This window comes from Amblyomma maculatum, chromosome 5 (assembly GCF_055883805.1).
Source record: "Amblyomma maculatum isolate TAMU_Amacu chromosome 5, ASM5588380v1, whole genome shotgun sequence".
NCBI lineage: Eukaryota > Metazoa > Arthropoda > Arachnida > Ixodida > Ixodidae > Amblyomma > Amblyomma maculatum.
Window position 1 is genome coordinate 50,588,788 of NC_139348.1, and position 21,353 is coordinate 50,610,140.

The window sequence follows — 21,353 nt, forward strand, 5'->3', positions numbered from 1 at the left end:
TTTTATTATGCCACTCCTGCTTGGGCCAAAATGGGTTGCAGTATTTGTAAATAAAAAAAAAAATTGCACGGCATTTGCACGCTACCCTAAAATTAAATAGCACAGGAAGTGAAAACTACAGCAGTCTTAGTCCAATTTTAAGTCAAGTGAATATTTCGGGGAGTTCCGTGAGATACATCACGACAATAGTAATTTTTTTGCCGGAAGGTAATTACTATTATTTGACATCAATATGGTTATAATATGCAGGAGTAGCAAAGTTGTTCAGCACGACATTAAAATGTCGACCCCACCGAGATACTTCCGATGGAGTTGTCTTAGCTTATCCCCTATTATTCGGTAGAAATGAAATGCCAAAAAAAAAATTGTAAACAAGCTGGCAGCTGTTCCGGTCGTGCGCCCGCGAAGCTCCGCAAGATCAGGGTCGATCGTCCTATTTTTATGGCGCTCGATGGCAACAACTATATTTCACGGCAATAAGCATAGATCGATTAATTAATAATGCCATACATATATTGAAAGCTATATGTGCCTCAACTCTCGAGTTTAGGTTCGTGCAGGAGATAAAGTACAAGTTTGTTCCGGACAAATAGGCGCGTCTATCGACTTGCTTAATTGAGATATATACGTACGTATCTCGACCGAAGCCCGCTGCCTTCACTGCAGGGCAGTCGGCGCTCCCACGGCACGAGGCCATGTAGGAGCAATTGATCGCGACACGGATTGCGCCGTCGTAACCGCGTAGCATATATGTACACGGCCTCCACCGGCCGGCAATGTACGCGCCGCAGCGAGTTGACATTTCCATGCGCCGCGCGGTCCGCATGCAGCTGCTTGATCCATGCTTATAAATTCGCCGCGGCGATCCATCAGATATACTATACCCGCGCGACATGGTGGTGCACCGCGGGCATGCGCCGTCGACTGTACATACCTATAGCACTCGATCGATCGGACAATTAAGGAAAATGAACGAAGTGAGCGCGTGCGTGAAGAGTATAGGTGCACGTACGTATGTATGATATACAGCAACGTACGCGATCACGTGGAATTCCCGGTGTTTTCCGGCCTCATATTTTTGTGCGATTGTGGTGCGCGCGCGCCTATAATATACACGAATGTATTCGCGGACTTAATTCATATCTCGATCGAGACAATATCCACTAGAGTCGATTGCAGAACAGTTGTTTGCAGTCATTTTTTTTAAATCATGATCCAATTGAGCTGCGACACCGTGTATATAAAGATTTGCCTGCGGACGTACGTCGTGCGAACATGTACATAATATCCTACATGCGGTGATATAGGAGCACATCCAGCTTCTGTAATCTAGTACTCAGGACCTGCATGTGTGGGACAGGACCTACTCAACCTCCTTTACCTCCTAAAACGTATCCTGCATGCAATATGCAGGAGTTATAGGAGCCTCTAATGGGAGTGCACAGGACCTCTTCCATGTCCTGTACTTTCTCCCACCAGTCCTGTATGCTTATTTGCGGGTCCTTTATGCCCCATATCGACTCCTGCATACTCCCATATCGTTTTATAAAGGACCTATTCAAATCGCAAATAGGTTTTTTCAATAGGGTTTCCTATTGAAAAAAATCTGTATATAGGACCTATTCATATGGGGTTATTGGACATGGGAGTTGTGGGAGTTGAGGGAGTGGTAGGAGTAAAAGGAGTAGTAGGAGTCGCAGGCTATGTGCGTTGTCGAATGTGGTCAGCGCCCCTCGTTGTGGGGAAAATGAGGATGCAGGCTAAAAAGACGTTCAGGTAAATAAAAAATGCACGTAATTAAAAAAAAAATGAAAAAAAAAACCTTGCCGCACCAGGAATCGAACCATGTACTCACGGATTAAACCATATACCAGCCCAGCACGCTATCCACTACACCACGGCGGCAGATAGTTTGTATGCTTATATTCGTCATTTTCTATTGCGATTTTCTGTTTCGCACTTTGCATCTTTTTCTTACTTGCGGTCGTCCTTCGACGATTACCCTGTAAACACGCTGAACCGTTTTCTTTTCTATCAATACACATAGGCAATATCATCTATCATTCAAACGTATCAGTGTTTTGCACGTACACCTAAGAATATGCGAATATGTTACGTACTGGCTATTTTTTCGCCGTGTTAGAGCGCATTTTTCTTTCTACTACAGAGATATCTCGTACAGATCCGCTTGTCATATATATGACCTTTTAACTTCACATGCTGCCAGCGGAGCAGCGGCGGCAGTATTTTACTTCCCATCACTCCTTTTGAATATGCAAACCCTTAAATAAGCATCGCTGTTGATATGCAGCTATCAATGAATGGTTCGGTAGGCGGCGACGTGTGTTTTGAGTTATGCTCGAACATACTTATGTTCATGTGGAAAGGCGAACTTATTCCCTGCACTTCCGTATTGCAGACTCGTCATCAGTTACAGATATGAACGTGCGTCATAAGGTCGGAAGACGTGCAGCGATTGTTGATTGTAATTACAGCATGCGCTCACAGCAGCGCATGCAGAAATCGAAATGTAAAACAAACTTTCATGTTCATTTCACTCAAATTTGGAAAAGGCTTTCTGGTTTTTAATTCTTGATTGAATTTAGCGGGGACACCGCATGCGTATATGAAACTTTGCCTTTTCAAACTTCCATAAACAAATCTTGATTAAGGAGCCCATCCAACTCCTGTAGCATGGTACACAGGACCTATTCACAACTCCGATAACTCCTAATATATATCCCACATGTGATATACAGGAGATAAAGGAGTCTGAAAAGGAGTAACAGGACCTACATGCATATCCTGCGCGTCCTCCTACTAGTCCTGAATGCGTCTTTATGGGTCCTTTATGCCCCATTTCGGCTCGAGCATACTCCCATATTATTTCATACAGGACCTATTAAAACCGCAAATAGGTTTTTTCAATAGGGTTGTGCACTGACAAGGAGACCTCACTGAGACGGAGCCACCAATACTACACGCAAGTTCAAGTTTGCATGCATGTGCTAGGACTGGAATTTTGCCACTTCTATGTGTATTCAAGTGTCGACGCTCTAACGATACCTGTAAAAAAGGACGACGGCTTTTTTGTGATTTGCGGTATCAAATCTGAGACGCTTTTACTTCGAGCACTTTTTAAAGGCATTGCATGAATGTGCAGGCCTCTAGGACGTCCCACAGAAAAATGAAAATATAGCTGATGCAATAAAGTGAGAATAAAAAGTTAATTTGTCATTTCCGCTGTATTTACTTTGCCCGGCCACGCTGGCTAAGTGATTAGGGCACTTGAATTAATTCTGAACCCAGGGACGAGGTACAAAGAGAAAAAGGAAAAAAAAACGCTCGTGAAATGCGCGATGTCAGCGCACAAAACTTTCTCGGGAGGCGACACTTTGGGGGATCACCATTAAGGACGTCCCTCATAGCTCGTGTCGCCTTCGGGCGTTGAATTATTTCATATCCACGGTCACTGTGTATAAAATATTGAACTTTTCCAATTACTTATAACCTCGAGCACATACGCAGGATTGCACCAACATCATGTTCGGGTATTGTCGCGTCCAGATTTACCGGGAAGCAAACGCTTCCCGGTAAATCTGGACGCGGCAATACACGGGCATGACTGGGCAGCGATCCAAAGTTAGCGTCGCTTCGCTTCGTAAAGCTTATTCGGTGGCGTGAAAATATTTTATCAGGCCAGTGAAAATGTTTGCAACAGCAGCAACCCAGGGACTGCAACCTAGCAATTCCTTTGTGACCACAGAATGCCACGATTAGAGAACGAATGGCGAATGCGCCCAACGCACAGCAGATCCGCCGCGTCTCCGCTGCACGGCTTGGCGCACGGGCCACCATGAAAGTGTTCTTCCCGCCGCGAGGGGCGTGCGCATCGCGCCGCGAGTTATTCATGCACGGTGCCCATACTTCGCACAGCAAGGGTGCTGGCAAATTTTTTGCTGGCTGGATGAGTCCTTCAGGCTTTTTGAAACAGGAAAAACAATAGGAAACTTACTCCCAACGTACCTCATGTACCGATATCTACAGTTTTGCAGTACGCTTTACATATTATTATAAACACCCGATACCGCCTAGCCTGCAAAGTTCTTTGCATACAGCCGTTGGCTTCCAGAGACAATGCGGAGGAAAAGAAAATGCAGTAAATATCTTTGCAGCCCTTTCTTTCCCTCCATATTTCTTCGTCTTTTTTTTTTTTTTGTCTTGCTTGGCCGTTCGTTAGCCGGTTGTTTGCCGCACCGCATGATTTTATCCTTTTGTTCATCTCGCGAAAGGTCAATGCAGCCTCCCACCAGGCCCTTTCTTCCCTCCCTTTTATGAAGACGTTCGGACTCCCTGCTAACGCAGCTCGACATTACCACGTACGTTCTGTAATTCATTTGTTTGCTTACAAGGAAATGCATCGTTCGCGTTTTATCTCACCATATGTTTACCTCTGTCGGGTGGTACACTCGCGCGGAATGTACTGCAGTCATCGTTTAGTTGCAATAGAACAGTATATCCAGGCTATGGTGCTTGCTTTCGAATATCCGCCTGTTAGTCAGCGCTCAAAGGAATTGTTTGTCACTTCACGTAAAGTATTCGCACTGCTATATCAAAAGAAAAAACAACGAACACGCCCTCCGCGCGAGAAAAGTAAGTGCTTTTGAAATCCGAAAGCAAACACTGCACGTGGCAACAAAGTGGCCGAAGCGCCGTGAGGTAGGTGGGACTTAATGATACAAGAGACACCAAAAAAAAAAAAAGGCACTAAAGAAGGAAAGGTTATATACATTCAGAAATTTATTATCCCACGTGGGTGTTGCTTTTTTTTTTCCTTCTTCCTCGCCGCCCACGTCCACTCGCCGCTTTGGAAATCCGAAAACAAGCAATGCACGTGGAAAAATGTCAGATAAGAATCGTGAAAGCTAGACGCCAAAAATTGGTAGGGAAAGAACTTTAAATAAGTTAGGATCCTTACTTTCCCGTTGGGCGTTGCTTTGCTTTCCTTCCTCGCCGCCTCTCGTGCACGCCCGCCACTGGAGCCTTTTTTCTTAAAGTTACGGCGCATCGCTGGCCATTATAGCCGCATGTGAGGCATAGTTTCGACTTCCAAAGCACGTTTTCATCATTTCGTGCGTGCACGCTTTGTGACCTTCTTCTGGTTGCAAGAGGTGGGCCATAGTTGGCGCATTGAACGCCCCCTATTTTCCTTACATCCTTTTTGAAAAGGGTGATAGTTACTCTCCTATTCACCTATTAAGCTTCACTAGTTGAGAAAAAACATCAGTGGTTACTTAGCGCTCGGCCAGAGTCTCTTTCTTTGTCCTCTATCAGTCTGCGCGTAGTTCCTTCGCACTGCTAGAATAAAAGTATGACGGGACGTAGTCGAGACATCAAGGACGGGACGTGCTTTGTGCTAGACTGCAAACGCGGCGATCGGAGTTGTAAGGAATGCCGATCCCTTTTTCGTGCCCCGCTGAAGGCTAATCGGCGAGAGGTATGGTCCCGCAATATCAGGAGGGGCGATAAAGCCCTGGACGAAGCCAGCGTGGTCTGCGAACGTCACTTCGATGCGCACTTCGTCCAACAGACATATCAGACCCCAATTAAGGGCGTGATCGTGAAAATTCCTCGGGGGTTGAGGCTGCTACCAAACGATGCCATTCTATACATTCTTTCCGGACGCCTCAAGCTATAATTCCAAGTCCCTGCCAAAGAAGAGGAAGCCAAGAAATCTTTCTGAACAGAAGCTACCTGCGCAAAAGTGTGAGCTACTTAATGATCCGATCGCATTAGACGAATCAACAGCGCGAGCAACCAAGCACCTCAGTCTCCGCGCTTAATGCAAATGACAGTGATAGGCGAAGATCAGTCAAAGAAGACGATTTTGGACGGAACCAGTGTTCATTGTTTGACGCCTTGCAGATTTCAGCACTGTGGTCGATAATCAGAGCTGCCAGTCGTGAGGATGCTTTTTATTACGCTGAAGGCGCACTTATGCCACTAAACAGGTGAATGCATTAGTCTAGAGGAAGTTGCTAAAAATTGATACATCCGTCGTTCCTACAGCAGCTGAAGCGACTCCTCTAGCTGAAATCTTCATAAGATGACAAACACTGTTGAAACGAAATGTCCCGACACCAGCTGATGCAGAAGCATTGATCGATCGCATCAGCAATCGTGTCCTGGAGCAGGTGTAAAGCCTGTGCCAGGAGAATCTCATAATGTAATGGAAACTTCCTTTCCAAAACGTATAGTCACCTGGTAACGAATCCAGGCATCGAATGTGTTCCTAGCAAGTATTGGCGAAAGCTTATTTTAAACCAGCTATCGCAAAGGTGTAAAAGAGTTGTGAAGGAAACGAAAGCCTCTAGAATACATCGGTCTGTGAGGAAATTGCAATTGAAGCTACAAAAAGCCGAGGTGAGTTTGAGCGATATGGAGGTAAAAAACGAGCAGCTGCCCGAACAATACTTTCAGAAACAATCAAAGGCCTTCCAAGCAAGCAACAACCTACTATGCACACATGGTTGGTTTGTGGGGTTTAACGTCCCAAAGCGACTAAGGCTATGAGAGACGCCGTAGTGGATGACTCCGGAAATGGACCATTTGCGGAAAAGCTCCTGCGCATGCGCTACAAAGGCGCAACTCGCGCCCTCTGTAGGCGATTTGGTTTCGGTTGGAAAACATGACGCGCCAGCGCTGCCTAGCCATGCATTCTTGCGCTGTTGAGCGGTGGATGATTTGAGTTGCTTGTCTCGCTTTTGCCGTGTGTGTGTGCCCTTGGCTCGGGAAAACTTATCACGCATTAAAAAAAAAAAAAAAAAGAAAGTCGGACACATGAAAAAAGGCCGTCTGGATATTGCATGACAGGCCCCCGAGCGCGCGTCGTCTGCTAACGAAGTAGTGGTAGTGTGCTCGGTGTCCTCTTCTGCTGCTGCTTTGTGGAGGCGCTTTTGTTCTCCCCCTTTTTTTTCTCTGTTTCCTTTTTGTCGGTGCCATAATCTATTCTTATGAGTTTTGTTTCCTTTTACAACCGCACCATTTACGGAAAAGGGGCCATCTCTGCCTTGAGACAAGGTAGTGTAGAGCTTGCTTTTGACACGTAAATTGCTGGAGTGAGTTCTATACCTTCACCAAGAACTATCGACTTGCAGAGTACGCCCGTGCAAGAAGAAGCATCCTAGTGCCCTCACAGAAACACTCAACAGCAGCCCTGCTACATGCTGACAGGTTTCGCTGAGCCTTCAATAAGGAGTAAAGAAACGCACAGCATTGTTCAATATTGCATGCAGTCTAAAGACAGCTATTTGACTGGAACACCTTCTATCTAAGCTAAGCATGCGCCATGCAACAGCGACACTTGTATGTATATATATAATGAGGACCACGACGATATACAAGGCGCGAAAGACGAAGCCGTTGATGGGGTCGGTTGTGCCCATCCGGCCCTTTCCGAAGTAGCTGGGCTACAGTGAACTGTAGCTGGGCGTTCTTGCTGTATTTGGCGCTTGCTGCCAAATGAACACATATCAGTTTTATAACAGCTCTCCCATCGACAGATCTGGTGGGAAATTAATTTTATATACTTGTATGAACATTCATCGTAAATCCAACAACACAATAGCAAGGTGCGCTATATCTGAACAGCGGGAGCACGGCAGAGTGTAGCCTATGCAGGAAGCGGTCCCTCAGTAAGCGAAGCTCTCGCGTATGAGCGCAAGCGTGGTTGAGATAATACGAGTCGTTTACTAATCAATAAAGCCTGGTCGTGTTACAAAATAGTGCATCCCATGTCATTGTAACACGGTCTGCGCATTAGCGCCCATGCAATACACGTTCATTTTGTGTATCAGCATTCTGCTCAAGAGAGATGCACATGTTTCTAACCAAAATATCTCACCCTGCAACGCATCGCAGTGAGTTCAAACGATGTGGCCCGAATGAACCGCAAACCATGGCATTGTCTCATAAACACTGCGATCTTCATGGATGGTGCTCTCTCATCAAAACTTATTAGTCAAATTCCTGACATGGCCTTCCTCCTTTAAGCATAGGCTGGAATGAGCCTGGCGAGCAGTTCAGGACCCAAACTGCACGTATATTGCTCATACGTGGTCATTATTCTGGCTACAACCCGAAAAGTAGGCGCTCTACATCATTCTCCTTCTATGTCATCCTCTTTCTCCAGCATATGCACGTTTTCAGAAAAAGAGCAACACTAAAACAACGATTTAAGCGCACATGAAGCGCCGAACGCTGCCTTGCGCATGCCAGTTCGAGAAGCCCTTTCCAACCAAAAGTGCCGGCGATGCTTTTCTTTTTGGACGACAGGTGGCGCTCGCTTTTCCGCAAATGGTCGATTTCGACCACCTGGGGTTCTTTAACGTGCACTGACATCGCACAGCACACGGACGCCACTCCGTTTCGCCTCCATCGAAACGCAGCCATCGAGGTCGGGTTCGAACCCGGGTACCCCGGCACAGTAGTCGGGCGTCTTACCACTGCACCACGCCGGCGGGGTACTATGCACACATGCTTCGAAGCTGCCGAAGAAAACCGGATGAGGTACGACAATGAATGGCTTTTGGAATGCATATCGATGCGTAGTTCGAAGGTGTATGAACACTTGAACAGACACCTGAGCCTGACGCTGCCCAGCCGCACCTGCCTCAAGAAAGCCACGCAACATTTTAAGAGTGGATTTGGTTTCAACAACAATGTTATTGGGGCACTGTGAGAGATTATGCAAACAATAGATGAGTATTCCCGGCACGGAATTATCGTCTCCGATGAGATGAAGCTTTCAGAGCAGATCGATGTAACGACTTCAGGTATGCATTATTCCTACTCTATCAGAAATACTAATTGGGAGGCAATGTTGCAGTATATATAGCTCTGAAGTTAAGTAACCTGTAACTTTTCTAGCGTTATTTGATTGACATTGTGCAGGACCGCTGGAGGCGTTCGTTGGTTTAGGATATTCCACTTCGGATCATTCTAGAGGTTCTGCGGTTAAACTACCTGACCACGGCTTGGTGGTTATATTCCAGCCTTTTAAAGGTAATTTTCTATCGGAAGCCTCATTGTTTTTCTTACTCTCTTCGATCGAAAAGCGTGTGCCAAAGATTCGGTGTTGTAACGTTTTCGCAGAGTCTTTATTTTTGTTGCAAGCAGGAGAACTCGTCTTGGCCGTTTTTGCCTCAAAAGGCAACGCAAAAGCAAGCGTCCTGGCAAAGGTAGTGCTCGAAGGGACGCTCCTATGAGAACAGGCTGGCCTCTTTTTTGATGGAGTTAAGTGTGATGGCACCAGCTGGAATCGGAGGATGTGGCAGGCTTCTACCATAAAAGGTAGGACAGAATTTTTTTTTAATTTTGATGCTGGTCTGTGTGGCAACATCGTCGATTTTATTTATGTAGGGAGGTCATGTTACACACGCTTAGAAAAAGATTGGAATATATAAGAAGCCCAGTTGCAATGGTTCTGTTTGTTACATCTCTGGTGTGTCCAGGTTTTGAAGTGTCAAAGACATTAGTTTGATTAGGAATTAGCTTTATTTTAAGCTCCAACGCATTTTGGTCGACACAAAAATGCGCATATTCCCCTAACGTTACACCTAAAATATTAAATAACCTAGCGGAGCCAGAGAGATATATTCATAGTGCCACAAGACCGTCCATACATTTATGAAAAGCAAATATCTGCGAACATGCGAACTTTTTATGCTGCCTGTTGTGAAATTCAGTTATCTGAAATAACGCATATTTTTTGCGATGCGCAGCCGCGCTGGCAAACATCAAGTCAAAGTGCCGACATCCAGCGGATGAAACTCGTCCCTTCCACTTCTTCTCGGCCTTGCCGCACTTGGTGAAGATTGTGAGCAATGCAGTAGTTGAAACTAGAGTTCAACTTGCCCAACGGTGGCGTGCATGCGGGATACATTAAAGAGGCATGGAAGAATTACGATGAAAGTACAACGTTTAAAATTATGCCTCACATTAATAGAATTCATCGTTTTCCAAATGGATTTGAAAAGATGAGAGCTTGTACGGCAAGAGGTCCTAAAAAGCCTTTTTCTATATCGAAGTGAGGTCCAAAAGGCGTAAGGTTCAGCTAGTCAGACAGAAGAATTTATAGCAAAGCTTTTGAAACAAATAAAAATTCCAGGGCAGGGATTAAAGCCCGATTCTTTGAAAGGAAAATCCCCGAAATAATTTTGGGCTTCCTTAATGAATAGCGACTGAACGCATAAAAAAAAGAACTAAATAACTGCCTTCCTAAGTGACAGCGCAGCCGAAGGACTACGAGTGACCTTAAATTCTACAAACAATGGAGATTGCAAATTACCTTTGCTATAAATGCAGCTTCAAATATATTCTGACCTCGCATCTCTCTCGGGGTAAATTCGAAAGCGCCTTCGATTTTGTGAGGAAGGCAAATGAAGCAAACGACCAGCCCACTTCAGCAGAGTATTTAACAACCATTGAAGGCTCCGCCTTCTGGAATACGGGTCCGCGAGCGATGGTCTCGCCCGACGAGTGAAAAACCAAGTCTTTCTTTAAAAACGCCGGTTTATTCCGGATCAACAGAAAAGTATAAAATAAAAAAGAGACAGCATTGGTCAAAACTGCGCTAAAACATGCTGTCGAAGTGTGACACAATGGACTATGCAGAATCAAACGGAGCATGGGTCAGGGCTTCAATGCGGCAACACAAAACACACTGCGGCTAGGGCGAGTAATAGGGCCAAAGAGTTGACGACGGTACAAAAGCATTGCTTCTTGCGTGGCAGCACTCACGCTAATACTCCTAAGGCATTCTGTAGGCACCGCTTCCGTCTTCATCTGGCGGGACCCCGCTCCGTCGTCCGTGTACATCCCGCCGGCCAGGGACGCTGCCTCGCCGTCCTTCGCTGGCCGGCCGCCCGGCGAAAATGCAAATGCCCCGAGCCATGCTTCCGACGCGCTTATCTACCCTCGGTCTCGCGCGGATAACATGCCGCCCCCGCTCCGGGCAGCTCGCTCATGCGTACTCGCGCTGCCGGGGCGGACACCAACACAAACAAGAAAAAACGCGCGCGGTTTGAAACACTAAAAGGGGCTGTGGGGCCCCACACTATTATTGCGCTTTCTTTTTATCACCTCGCGCTCCCGCCTAGCACCGGAAAATGTAGCTCTGAGATGATTAGTGCACTGTGCCAAGCCTCAGTATCACAAGTTCAGAGCCGCACAACTCGACAAATTTGTCGATGACTGAAAGTTTAAGAAGGCTGAGTGAATTTACTACTCCAGGCAGAGCATAATTATAACATAAGGAAAAGTTCGAGACCGTTAGTTTATTACATGGATGAATATGCATTTCGTAAGATGCAGTGAAAGACATGCTGTGAGGCCTGCACCAGACGTCTGACCAACAAGACTGCCCTATGCCCGATGCTTGGTCAGAGTTTAGCTAAAAATTTGTCTCAAATGGTCTTTTGTATACATCTGGACACCTTTCTAGCCTTGTTAGTACGTTTGAGGATTCCTGTGGTAAAAAGTACATCGGGCAGACTGGCCGCTGTCTCAACAAAAGGCTAAAAGAGCACAGTGATAATGTCGCACGTGTTGCTACCTTAGGCCACGTAGCCAAACATTGCAGGGACTGCTGTGCAGAAGATTATAGTGACGATCAATGTGAACCTATGTACAGGAAATGCAGTGTCATAGGGAAACACCGAGACGCATTAACAAGAGAGATTATAGAAGCTTGTATGATTATAAGATTGCAGGACGATTGCATAAGCGCACCATCAGTGGCATTGTCCCAGAAAGAGGTCAAATATCTAGAATGCGAAATCTGATACGTGTCGGCCAACCACAGTTCCTGTACCCTTGCACATTCCTTTTGCTAATCGTGCATGTTTTCCTGTTGTTTTTTTTTCGTTTCTGATCGCCAGGCGGTGTAAAAACCCTACTGTTCTCGAATTAAATTCGGTTGACAGTCAGCGCTGTTGTGTCCTCCTCTTTTTCTGTGCCGTCTTTGCGCTGTAATAATGAATGTATGTAAAAAACTCGCCCAAAATGTTGTATTATGCTACATACAGTCTTTTGAGAAAATTTTTTTTTCTTCTACATGCTGGAAATTTTTGTTGCAATTATTCGGGATGGGGACCCTCTCGTATGTGGTTGCATGTCAATCAAAACTAGGTCATTTATGATGAAATGAAAAAGCGGGTATGGTTCCTTGTATCACCTGTACATTTTTAAACAGTGCTCGCAGACTGACCACTAGATCTGAGCAGAGTTTTGGTAGCGCATGTTCGTGCCTGCTCCATGTCAGCGTAGACCCAGGCTTCAAACAATGGGTCCAGGCTGTAAAATCAGGCCTGTGCATTGCTCTAGGACAAACACATGCGTTGACTCAGCGCATGTGTCTGTCGTTCACTTGGCCGGTCTTGCCTCGCCCTGTTTTATTCTCTTCTTCGACATCTACCAACCAGCCCGCATTCGAACTCTTCTGGAATGGAACAGTACGCATCGCTGCCGGCGCATTGCCAGCGCATTGGTGCGTACTGTTTGTCGTTGGTTTGCGTGGAAATTGGAAATCCTAAGGTTTAGATGACGTTGTGCGTGAATATATCCTGAAGGGAACAGAAAGTTGGGTTAGTTGTGTGAATATGTCCATTGAAATGAAGTCTGGCCAAACAAGGCTGGCGAAACGTGGTGCGTTGTTGGCTCCACTGGCAGCTACGCAAACTCGTCGGATGTTTTTAAATCGATTCATTTCTTCGGGTTTCCACAGAAGCATGAGTGGCGGGTGACCTAAGCATGGTTCTTTGAAAGGCAAAGGCACGAATCTACGTATTTGGTTACTGTGTGGTCATGGAAAGTGCTGAATTTTTAAAATTCCGCTTGCTACCGGATGCTGTGTGCCTTCTGTTCCCCAGGAGTGACGGCACGACAGTCTCGGAGTCGAAGCCGCACTCCTTCATCTGTAGTCACTTTATTGACAATTAGAAATCGAAGTAACCCAACAGCGTAAGTTACAACGCTAGCATTTCCCCGCCTGTGTACAAGAAAACCCCAGCGCGGAAAAAGAAAAGGCAGCTCCACCATCGTCGTTCGGGCTGCGTTACGATCTTCAGTGATGGGCAGAGACAATGTTTGTGCAGATACTTTCGATTACATAGTCAAAGATAATTTACTTTTTTCTCTTAACAGAAAGAGCAGATAGGAGACATGAACGATTCCTATTACCATGATCTTGTCATTTTTTCTCTTTTTGTTTGTCAACCAATGAAAATGCGCTGAGAGCTCTGCGTTGATACTCTTAGAATTTGTTAATATCCGTTTCGACTAATAAAATCACTCATTTCACAGCTCAATCAATACCGCATGGTCACAAAATCTGCTATTGGCTTCATATAAAGTCAAACAAGAAAAAAAAATACAATTTAATTTGTGGAAACGAGCATCAACGTAGCATTTTTTTTTAATTTCGAAGGCCGTGTAGCAGTTTTTTTTTTCGCATTCACGTTGCACCTGACACGGCTTTACGTATTTTCTCATCAGCGTCCATTTCCTGGCCCGCCTTAATACATGTGTTTCTCATCGGCGTTTTAGTGAACGTGAGATTTCCTGAGTGTGGCGTAGTATGACAAGACCGTTTTACCTCTCTCAGAAATTCCTTCTATGGCCAATGTACACAGATTTAGCAGCAATCCGGCAAGATGCAGTGACAAAGTTGTAAAAGAAATGGCTTTCAGTTATCCGGATTCCTTTACGTGCAAATAGAAAACTACATACATGGTTGTGTCCCCTTACACACATCAGGTATCGAGGTCAGGTAGGTATCGGCCCCGCAAGTTCGTGGTACGCTGAGAAAGTAGACCATCTTAGCGAACGAGCCATCAGAGGGATTCATTTAACAATAGAAAGCCCTCTTGGTTGTCGGTGGCTTATCTTACATCACACTGCGTGTGTTTTTTTTTTTTCGATTGTATTTAACAGTTTGACAGTATTGGACTATTGGCTTCAGATGTTCAAGGCAGGTGCGGTCAATCGCATTGAACTTCCTGCGCTGAGAGAACGCTAGCAGGAAATTTAATTTTTTTTTCTTTTCACAACCTACGAAGCATGTCGGGAGAAAGGCATGTATAGTATAGTATTTTCTAAGTCAATTATATGTAGCAGCTCTGAAGTGTTCAACAAGAGCATTGTCGTATATGAAAAAATGATGCTGAGGTGGTATTACTCATTTGGCTTATATTATGATTAAGTTTGATAGTCTCAATTCCAGGTTCAGTGAGCTATTGTAGCGTAATTGTGTAGGAAGTCCTGGAAGTATATGTGTGTTTGCTATTCCAACCATAAATAGGATCCTACTTTTGTCTTGCTTGTTTATTTTTCTCCTTTTACAGCTCTCGTTGCAAGGTTGAAACTGGAATGTCATTTGCTATTATTCTACTCTGAATCGTTTGAGCCTATACTATTATCAAAAAAGACAGGTGCAGCATCTTCTTCATTTGACATGAACGCTGACCATTACAGCTACCACTACTACGGCGCCACGGCTACATGGTTCGGCGGTATTTGATCTTCAGGCAGGTTTCGACTAGACCTAATATAAGATGGACGCGCAGTTGCCTTTACAAATGCCTAACGAAGGTGTTCCTAGCGCATGGTGAAATCACGCGCACTGCATTTACGAGTATATAACAGAAATACCATGCGCCGGGCGGTATCAAAAAAAACAACAAAAAACACGCACGCCCTGCCGAGAACGGCCCTTTTCATTTTCAAGATTTCCCGGTCAAAAAAATACTCCTTGCGATTACTCAAAGCAGCTCAAAGCTCTTAAAGCCACACCGCAAAACGGCGGGTATACGGACAGGCTCAAAAACGCCTCGCAGAACGGAAACGACTCCGCCGCTCAGCTGCCTCGGCATTCCGCTGTTTTGGCACTCCGCCGCGGGCGGCGCTGTTCCACCGAGGCGACGGTGGCGCCATACAACGGGCGCCCGGTCCCTATAGACAGACTTCGTCTTTTGAAGACGCCGCCGCAATCGACCAGCGGGAAAGCAAGTAGCATTTCTGAGCTTCGACTGCAGGCGGCTGCCTCCCTCGATTGTTGGGTTGCTGACAGCAACCCCCTATCCCCTCGAGAACGCTCTTCCGTCTCCTTTCCCCTAAGCGGAGCATAGTCCTTATCTCCGCTTTCTCTCGTCTCAAATTATTTTCCTGTTGTACCTAAGCGCCAAGTGCGAACAAAATATTCCTCAATATGACCCCCATCGTCAGGAATGGAACACAACATAGGTGCCCGCGGATATCCGCATTCCTCTTTCTTCGGGAATGTGAGTTTACAGTCCATGAAAAAATTCGAAAGCTCTCTTCGCGACGACAGTGTAGCGTTGTGACCGGTTGGAATGGTTGGTGTAGAGTTAACTCTAGCTTGGTGCACAGACAAGATTTTCGTGCCCAATGAATAAAATGAAGAGAGTCAGATGAGCATGAACACTTCAGAAGTGACCTGGGGCCGAATTACGGGACTCGCTCTAAAGTTTTAGAGCGTGACGTCAAAATGACAACGCCGTGACGAGATTTGGAATCAACCAATGATCGCCAGGGTGCCGCCCCGGTCCGCTTATTTTCACGGCAAGAGGTTTATTCGCATGTCAAGGAGCCGTTTGCTAACTTTATATGCATATAGCGTGTGAATAAATGAACTAAATCTTTATTTTTTCAAGAAGCCGCATTTTAAGTTCAACGTCATTCAAAAAAATCAAGAAGCAGCTACAGTTTTGCCATTAAACGCTCTTGTGGGTAGCTTTTGTTGCCGCAAGGGCGCGCTGGCAGAGGTAAACAAGAACAAGTGGCCCACGAATTTGAGCTTAGCCCCCACCGAGAAGAGGCAGCCTCGTATGAAGAGTACATCAGTGAACTTCGCCGCATTATGCAGAAGCATGTGAAGATAACCAATGCGCGTCGAGGGGTCTGTAGAAAAAACTGGTGGGATGGGGAGGTTAGAGCAGCGCTGTGTGCCCGTCGTCTTGCCAACCGACAACACCGTCGGGCGGTTAGGAATCCTGACAGCGAAGATGTTCAGGGATGTTGGCAAGAATATTTGCTTCGAAAGCGGGAAATGCAGGCCGTTACGCAGCGGAAAATAGCCGAAGCCAACCATAAGACGCTCCAGGACATCAAGAGCGCTGGGAAGGGAGCAGCGTCCAAATTCTGGATGTATGTGGCACGACAGGATGGCAGGCCGGCACAGGCAGAAATCCGAGTCGAGTCAAGTGGGGCAAAGACGGCTAATCTTCATCATGCATTGACCGAGCATATACGCATGTTATACGCGGCACCACCAGCACTTGAGGAGCCTTGCATGAGTTCCCCAACTTGTGAGCAGCCAGGGAGGGCTAATAAGGAAGAAGAAACCTGGTCAGTGTCGTTGGGAGCCATCGATAGAGCAATCGCCCGGATTAGCGCGCGCACAGCTCAAGGGCTAGATGGCATCCCTGCGGGGCTTGTGAAAAGCCTGGGCAATGAGGCGCGGGCACAGCTTGCCGTTATCTTCACAGATATACTGGCAGGCAGCCCTATTCCAGAAGACTGGCGCCGTGGCAGAGTGATCCTGCTGCCAAAAAAGGGCGGTGATGCCGGTCTCTTGCGCGACTATCGGCCTCTCGCTATCACCAGCGTGCTGTACAGGGTCTTCGCGCAAGTCCTGAAGGCTTGGATGACCGGGTGGGCGGAAGAGGGCAACCACTTAACCGAGTTGCAGAATGGGTTCCGACGTGGCCGCCGCCTAGAAGACAATCTGCATGTCTTAAGCCAATGCGTAGAGATCGCGCGTAGAGAGGCAATAGGGCTGGTGAGCTGTTTCCTGGACGTAACGAAGGCTTATGACAGCGTCCCCCAGGAACAACTGCTGCAACATCTGGATACAATTGGAATGCCCAAACCCTGGACAGAGATGCTCCGACGTCTCTATGCCAACAACACGGTGAAAGCCACCCTCAATGGCATCTGGTCGGGCGAGGTGGTAGTGGGTAGGGGTCTGAAACAGGGCTGCCCACTGTCACCCTTGTTATATATGCTATATACGGCGAGTGTTGAGCGGCGGCTACTGTCGTCGGGTGTTGGCTTCATAGTGGAGTGGAGGAACGAAGGCATCAGGGAACGACAAGTGCTGCCAGCGTTGGTGTTTGCTGACGACATTGTGCTGCTGGCAGGGGACGCGGAAGACCTGCAAGCCCTCATCACCGATTGTGCTGAAGCACTGGCACCTCTTGGGTTGCCGTTCAATGCCAAAAAATCGGCCGTACTTGCTTTTTCTGGGCCGGAGCCCTCCTGTCCCCTGATGTTGCCAAAAGGTGTGCCGCTTCCTCAAGCTACAGAGTACCGCTACCTCGGAGTGACATTCGGGATTGAATCTGACTATACTGCTGGGCATGAATTACATTTAAGAAGATCATCCCAGCGGGCTGGCAACATCCTTCGCAGGAGATGCTTGTGGGGCTTTAACCGTTTTCTTATGGTGCGGGATCTGTGGAAGGCGGTTCACGTCCCTGCCCTGACCTTTGCCAATGCGGTGGTATGCTCTACAGCACCTACCCGCGAATGGCTGGAACGCAGTCAACGCACTGTTGGAAGGCTGGCTCCGGGCTGCCACGGGAACGTTGCAAACGAGGCAATTCAAGGCGACCTTGGTTGGTCTAGTTTTGAGGCGCGAGAAGCGCGAAGCAAGGCGTCGTATGACGGCAGGCTGAGACTCATGCATCCACACCGATTAGCGCGACAAGTGTTCGATTACGTCCACCGTAATGGGATCCGCACCAGATGGACGAAGCGACTGCAGCAACTCCACAGGAAGTACGGTTTCTATTCTCAGCCAGTACAAGAGGAGACGGAGCGAAAGTGGGCGAGAGCTGTTGAGACTCAGGTGCGAAAGGTGGAAACTGAGCGCTGGAGGAAGGCCATGGAGGGAAAGTTCACACTTAAGCTCTACAGAGAACCCCTCTATGACAACGACGTCTCTAGCAGCCTCCTCATCGAGGCACGAGCCGGAGCCTTCCGAACTCAGATCTATCGCCAGCGCTACGATGCTGGTGTGCGAAGTACGGTGTGCAGAGTGTGCGCAGTGAGTAAGGAGACTATCGACCACTTGGTTCTCGACTGTGCAGGCCTCACACCAGCGCCGACAGAGGGCACTACACTCCCACAGGCACTTGGCTTCAGTATACGCCACGCTTCTGATTGCGCAAGACAATTCAAAGAGGTGGCCAAGACCAAGTGCCGCTTGAGAGAGTGGTGGAAGATAGTGCGACCAAAGTAGTAGATGAAAATGTTAATCTGTATCTATGCACCTGTAAGTGTTAGTGTGCAGTAGGTGAAAGTGATCCAGGCCAGGATATTGTTATAATGTAATATCCACCCGTTACAAAGGGGAAGGCCACAACATCCATCCATCCATCCATCTAAACCGTGCAAATGGCTCTTTTCAGTAAAACAGGTGATTCCACGGCTAGTGCCGACTTTTGCACATCGTCTGAAGTCAAGGTACTGTGTGATTGTCCTAAATGCGTGGAGAAATTATATCGAAGGCAGTGTAATCGTGGCTTTGTTTATTTTTCTTTAAGAAACAGAAACAAAAGAAAGAATCACCGCGGAGCGCAGGCAAAATAAACTTTCATGTCCACATGAACGTCTCACACACAAATGGTTCCACCAGAACGAACACGGGGAAAAGCAACGCGGTTGAGCTTACACTACCAACCTCGCTCGTTTTCATTCGTTGTGTACTGTATGTCGCCTTCGCTCCCACCTTTTGCTTTTGGTGCACTGCGGAGACACCCTTCAGCGCCAACTTTACAGCAGTTGAGTTCAGCCATTTGATGCACGCACTTGCTCACCATCAGTTATCATAGGCCGATTCCCTTCAGACACTGGAAAACCTCCGGAGGCAAAAAAACAAAGATCGGAGCACGCATGGCAGACGCACCGACAGAGCGGTCGACTGCGAGCTTCATCACAGTTCACCGGTGATTCGTCGCACCACCATTCCGCTTTCGCATTTTCAAGTCGAAATAGGCATCGAAACAACTCGCCGAACAAGTAGAACACATTCTCACACACCGCCCTTCGTCGTTGTTCGCACCTTCGTTGCCGCTTCAGCGCCACAGCCACCACTCACACCACTACACCGCGAACGCCGCCGCCATTTTCGCTCTAAAGCGTTTATGGCTGCCTCATCGCGCTCTATACCACGCGCACTCTAGTCTAAAACCACGGGCATGATTAGATGCGCAACGTCATCTGTTTTTTCGCCTCCGCGACGCAATCGCAGCATCCCGTGACGCAACTTTTCAAGATGGCGACTGCGACCAATAGGAGCGGGCGTTTTATAGCGCTCTCAGTTGTAGAGCGGCCCGTAATACGGCCCCTGGAAACATACCTGACGCAAGCTTTCGCACAGGCATGTAGAAAATCACCACGTGGAAAATTTTTTTCGAATCTAGGATGGCTACTATAGCCAAGAAAATGCTAGGATTACACTGTCCCGCATTGTCGCGAGGTAAGCGCACGAAAATAATAAAAAGATGACGCGAAGGTGGACACGCCGTCAACAGTGTTACGGCAACCATTCTTAATAGGCGCTGCTTCTGTGCTTGTAATGAAAGCACGAACATCATATACGGAAAACATAATGAACGTCGCGAGAATTAGGGTTAAGACGACCCGACAGACACCGTTGCAAAAAGGAACACGTGCCAGAGTACAAATAAATCGCCATATTGGCCCAAAGTGAACGTGCCTCTTCCGAAGATGATAAGACAAAAAATATGAGAAAGGGGACGTAAAGGTTAGGACCTCCTATGTTAGACAGATGTCTTCTAACGTCCCTGGAACCTTGTTTTGACGGAACAATGTCTGAAAACTGTATTCCGTAAACGCGCGAGTGCACGCCAGTGCTGCCAACAACGTAGTACGTGGACAAGCTCTCAGTTTTATACGTCGTGCGTAAACAATCATTAATTCAGGAGTGTCCTCCGAAAAATATCATGCTGCGTCTTATAGCGAAACGGAGACAAGTTAGGGTGAATTCCAACCTGCTTATCTCTGGCTGACGCTGTTTTCAGGATCATATATACGGCACCATCTGGATTTCCGCCCCATGTTCTGGTTGCGAAAAGCCAAATCTGCTCACGTACTAAACTAACGAAAAAAGAACAACATGGAAAGGGCGCTCGCATAGCGCGAGCGGGAAATAATTCTCGGGCTACAGAATAAAACATTCGAAATGATATTACCGCTTGGCACGGACAAATGAGCGTGCCCAAAAGTGTCGTCACTCACGTGAGGAGAGCGTAGGAAGATGCCGCAGAGTCACGGGAGCACGGCGCAATCCTGTGTGTTCCGTAGGAGGCATTAGCTGCTGCGCCAGGTCATCACTTTACGGCTCCGACAGCGAACGCACGTGTATCGGCGACGGAGTCCACGGCGCACGTCGAGCAACAAACGGCGCCAATTCGACAAGCATCGCACTGCACAGGCATCCCAGCACTCGCAGATCCTTGCGCCGACTGCGCGAAATCCACCCATCCGCTTCTGACCATTCGTCCGAGCGGAACTGCCGGCGTGCCGCATCCCCTCTACTTCTGCTGCTGAGGGGTTGGGAGGGGATGGAGGAGTAAAGGCCCCCGTACGGTCGTTTTTAGAGGCGCTGCGCTCGTCCGCCTTCCGCCAGCTGCCGGACGCGTTCGGCACGGGAGGCGCATAGGGTGCTATACGGTCACTTTTGGGCATCTTTTGGGTGGCGGATTTCTCCAGCGCTCTGATTGGCGCGCCCGGCGCGCGCTGCTTCGAACGTCGAAACGCTGCATATGACGGCTGCGGCGCTGGTTTCGGGAAACTTTTCCTCTTCACGGTGGCTCTCGATCGTCGGCTATCAAATTAATTTGCGCCCTAGCTGTAGAGTAATTGAGCCCCCGCATATACAGCACAAACAGTATGAACTGACCATTAGTAGAGCGATTAAGTCGCCGGCGATGCAATCATCCAGCAACAGCGTAGTACTCCCAGACGTATACATTTAAATGTAAAATGTATATATTCATATCTCCCCTGCCTGTGTTCGCGCGTTCACTTCGGTATAGCACTCGCGGCAAAGATACAGGAGCTGGTCATTTAATGTTTTCATCCGAAATCACAGCCTAAACACATTTTACAACACACCTGTTTTACTGTGAGAAAATAGATTGCAAAGCATAAACTAACATGCACATCATTTGTAACATGTACAGAAGCACTGTTTTCCGTGCGGTTCTCCCCGGTGGTAACAATCTCTTAGTGGCGTACATTTCGCC